Source organism: Tamandua tetradactyla, chromosome 8 (assembly GCF_023851605.1).
Source record: "Tamandua tetradactyla isolate mTamTet1 chromosome 8, mTamTet1.pri, whole genome shotgun sequence".
Classification (NCBI taxonomy): Eukaryota; Metazoa; Chordata; class Mammalia; order Pilosa; family Myrmecophagidae; genus Tamandua; species Tamandua tetradactyla.
Genome location: NC_135334.1, coordinates 69,011,833 through 69,016,450, shown reverse-complemented (window position 1 = coordinate 69,016,450; position 4,618 = coordinate 69,011,833). Strand labels below are relative to the sequence as shown.

The following is a 4,618-nucleotide window of genomic DNA, read 5'->3' as shown; positions in this document are numbered from 1 at the left end:
TTGCAGTGTCTCCAGGGGCCAATTCACACAGGCCCTGAATGCCAGGCTGAAGAGGTTGGATCAACACTGAGAGCAATGGGGAATCACGGAAAGTTTCTGTTGGTAGGGGAGTTCACTGGACGTCCTGAGAATATTAGAGAGGAAGGGACCTGAGATCATGAGGTGAGCTCAGTAGAAGAGGCCCAGAAAGGAGGGATTGCTCACAGTCACCCAGGGCATCAGTGCAGAGCCCACCCCCCACCATGCATCCCCCTGAAATCCACCATTCCTTGGCACCCCTGGCAGATTCTCAGTGTCCAGGCCTTTCCTCGCACCCATAGGAGCCCTGTCTGTGCCTCATTGCTCCACACCTGCTGGAACAGTGTATGAGCAACTTCTGCGGCTGGCCCAGGTTTTCTCGCTCTGACTCTCCCACTGGAACTCCCCTCATCACTGGGCTCTGGCCCACACCAGGCCAGAATGATGGATGGACACAACTGAACAATCTTTGGTAAAAGTAAGGAAAGAGCAGAAATTCAATATAACAACAATATGGAAGTCAAGCCACAAAAAGCTGTCAGCAGCGGCCACAGTAAGTTTGTGGGGCTTGTAGGTTTCGCTCCAAGGCTGAAAGAGAGAGACGTAGTCACCCCTGTCCCCACCCGTAGGACATGGAGAGTGGAGTCCCCTTCCTCTCCACTCATAGCCCCAGTGAGGGGAAAACAAAGAAGGAACAAGTGGTTCAGGGGCAAGGAAAAGGAGAAAAGATCTGGGAGAAGAGAAGAGGGTTAAAATACAGACAGGAACATGGAAAACTATTTCAGCAATAAAAAGGAACAAACCATTGATGCACACACAGCTTGGATGATCTCACGGGTATTATATTGAGAGTAAAAAAGCCAATCTCAGAAGGTCACAGATGGTATAATGCCATTTATACAACATTCTTGAAATGAGGAAATCACAGAGATAGAGCCCAGGAGTTAGGGCTGGTCAAGCTGGTTGGAAGGAATCTGGCAACATGGGTGGGATGGGGGGGGGGGGCAGCCAGGTGTCCAGAAGATGGGGACCGGGGGGCCGCAGGGGGGTGAGAAGCAGCAAAGCCATGAGCACGGCAGGCCAGGTCGGGGAAGAGGAATGGGGGCGAGTCTAAGGGGTGGCAGGAGAGAGGAAGGAAGACTGGGGACAGCATAGTTCTGTATCTCGGTTGTGTTAGAGGTTATGTGAATCTGCACACATGTGGCAAGGTGGCATCAAACTGTACACACATTATATCAATGTCAGATGCCTGGTTTTGATATTGTGCCACATCCTTTGCAGTCTTTATCCCTTCCAAGCAGGCCCTCTCTGATGGGATTTTGGGAAGCCTTAGTCTCTCAGCCCATTTGGTAAGTCCCAGATAATGTCTGGACCCACCCACACAGCTGCAAGCGGACAGGCCCAGAGTGGGAGAGAGGAGACACAAATCCACGACTCTCTCCAGCCCGTCCCCAAGTCTGGACATTCGGGAAGCCACACCCTGTCCCTGAGTCCCTCTGGAAACCTTGGCAGCCTTGTCTGCAAAGGGGAGGGGAGGGGACCTGGGGTCAGCCAGGGAACACCAGAGGGAGGAGGAGGAAAGAGGATCGGAGAGAGGATGGAGAACACCCCATGTGACCCCAGCCAGGACTCCTGAGTACCCTCTGTCCTCCCTGGACTGCAGTCAGCGAGACCTGGCTTCCAGCTCTGGCTCTGTCCTGAGCCCACAGGGTAAACTTGGGTTGCCATTTCATCCTTCTGGGCCTCATTTTGCCCATCTGTGAAATGGGCAGTTGAGCTAGAGCAGGAGTCCTCAGTCCAAGGGTAGTAGGCAGGGCTCCCAGAGCGAGGCCTTGCTCCACATGCCCCAGGCCTGTCCACAGGTGTCTGCGGATTTGGCTGCGGTATTTCATGTATCATTCCCAAGTTCATAGGTACCGTGGCCGGCAGGCTGATCACTCGGCAGGCCTATTACACTTCTCGGTGACTAATAGATTCTTGTTCTGTTTGTATTTTAAAACCATAGCAATAACATTGGCTCTCAGTGACATTGTTGAAATGGCCATTATTAAGCCTGACTCAATCTAGATGATAAATAGATCAGCAGAAACCTCCCTTCTAAGAAGGGCCTTCTGCCTCTCATTTGGTGGGACCAGGTTCTTTGATAATGAAGCTGGCATATGGAGGACAGGGCATGGATTTGTGGGCTGTTGAGAATCATAAGGCTTAGGTCATTTCTCTGGTCCCTTCCAGCTTTGACCTACCTGTTGGGCCTCAACAAAAGGAGGAATTGAACAGATACCATCTTCTCTTTGAAAGTTTGAGGGTGGGGTTAAGATCACGGTTAGGAGTCATCCCGCTTGGTTTTTGGTCCTGGCTCTACCACTTCCTAGCTGGACGTCCCTGGGCAAGTCATATCTTCTCTCTGAGCCTGTCTTCTTACATGAAAAATGGAGGAAATAAGAAGACTTCTCACTGCAGGTCGGTGGGATATAAGGGAGTAAAGCATAAGAAGCACTTAGCACATTGCTTGGCACACAGTTGGCACTCAGGAGATGGGACTTGTTAATATTGAGTTGATGTTAAGCCACTGGGTGGTGGGCTGGAGGAGCCCAGGGTTGGGGCTGACATGAAAGAGAGACTTGAGGGAGGGTTAAACCCCCCAGGAAGGCAGGCCACTTCTATGCCACCGGGACAAAACTTTTTTGTCTAATATTATCTGTCAAAGCTGCAAAGAACAAAATAGCCCAGCCCAACCCAGCAGCCCCAGCATCTGTCATACAAAATTGCTAAATCCCTCAGAGGGCAGGAGCAGGGGCTGCCTCTGGTTTGACTCCTGCCTCCCTGGAGGGGGAGCAGAATCTTCCACTGCTGTTTGACTCTCCCTTCACAGGTCTCCTCACCAGGATGCAAAGCTCACCAGCCTACAGGAACCACTTCTGACCTGCCATGGTCCTTACTTATAGCCATTTGTGGGCTCACTTTCCTCCATCTGTAACTCTGTGCTCTATGGGGTCCAATAGCTCCTTTACTATGCTGAAATGATCTTCATAAACAATATAGCCCAACTCCACGCACAGTGAGAAAAAGCCAACAAAATCAGGGGTGAGTTGGTGAATGTTTAACAATTGGCCCTTTGAAGGTAAAAAACTTGATTTGCAGCACATGCCAATTTCTGTGGTGTAAATACTTCCACTGTGGCTGATTTCAAACTACCAACATGATGTCGCTGACTGCAGAGCTGGGAAGAAATGTGCAAAACCAGCTCTCATGTGAGATAGCTCCAGCCCACCATGAATAATATTGAAATGAATTTGATGGAAAGCAATTTATACTAAAATACACATTTCACTCTTTCTGTGCTTAGGCCAACAACCCTAGAAGACATGATAAAAGGTCTATATGTAGTCTTACCATGACTGCAACTGCTGTGCACGCAGACATAGCCAGGGGTGCTATATTGGTCACTCAAATATCATGAGTGTTGTCCTCAGTAAAATGATTTTTCTGAAATGGTGAACCAGTCTCTAATGAAGTTCTGAACGAAGGGCAATCTTCCCTCAATTTACAAGGTAGTGGCATTCCTGAAAAATTCAGAGTCTGTTAGAATCATGCAAAACTACTTTGTGCTTATATGCAAAACACAACTAGGTTAAAGATGCAGGTAATTATAAACAGACTTTTCATCCACCCAAACTTCCTGCAAGGCTTTCAAATATCCTTACTTGTAAAATGCCAGTGAAGACACCAAATCATTGTGACATCCAAAAATCATTCCCACAAATTTCCAGAACAGCCCCTTGCCTTAGTACTTGGCACCTGTTGAGACTCACTATCCTAAACACATACTCCTTTACCCCAGGCAAGCCACCCTCTAAGAGCACACCCCATGCTATGTGTTTTGCTAATTTGCACCTGCAGATCCTTTACCTGGAATTCTCTCACCCAAATTCTGACCTAGAGTTTAGTCATCCATCCTTCCACCCACCCATCCATCTACCTACCCACTCACCCACCCACCACCCATCTACCTACCCACCCATCCATCCACCCACCCACCCACCCATCCACCCATCCATCCACCTACCCACCCACCCACCATCCATCCATCCGTCCATCCATCCATCCACCTCTGTGCCAGGCCCAGTGCTGGAATATAAGGGTCTTGGATGCAGTCAACCTGATCCCTGACCTCAAGGAGCTCCTGGGTAAGTGGGGACACATGGAATGACATCACAGTCAATAACAATGCAGTATGCCTAATGAGATGCAGAGGTGAGTGCTTCAGGTAGCATGGCTTATAGGTAAGAGGACTATCTTTAGTCTTGAACCCCTGACTTTGATCCCTACCTGGGTAGGTACTCACTGTGTGACCTTAGCAGAGCAACTTCACTCTCTGGGCTTAAATTTTCTAAGACAAAAATTTGGAGGAGGTAAAAATCTTGACTTTTCAGGGCTGTTATGAAGATAATTGATGTGAAGATCATGGTGGGCTCACGCGTTCTGCCAGGGGTCTCAGTGAAAACAGTCAAGGGCCCCTTCTGGTGGCCCTGCATCAATCCTGAGGGTAAAGAGGCTGTGGTGTGGTAACCACGTGGGGCAGCTTCCCACTGATGGGATG

At 49.3% G+C, this 4,618-nt stretch overlaps 1 long non-coding RNA gene across 3 annotated transcripts; it reads right to left on the bottom strand.

The window, feature by feature from the left end:
* Window positions 1-1,093: 1,093 nt before the first annotated feature.
* On the bottom strand, window positions 1,094-4,214 carry LOC143643455 (uncharacterized). Of its 3 annotated transcripts, XR_013156287.1 has the most exons (4): window positions 4,097-4,214; window positions 3,412-3,581; window positions 2,262-2,472; window positions 1,094-2,000 (listed from the first exon to the last, which is right to left on the bottom strand). It is a non-coding gene; the product is annotated as an uncharacterized LOC143643455 (long non-coding RNA). The 3 variants fall into 3 exon arrangements; XR_013156286.1 differs by having other exon boundaries at window positions 1,094-2,472; XR_013156288.1 differs by having other exon boundaries at window positions 1,094-2,435.
* Window positions 4,215-4,618: the final 404 nt, after the last annotated feature.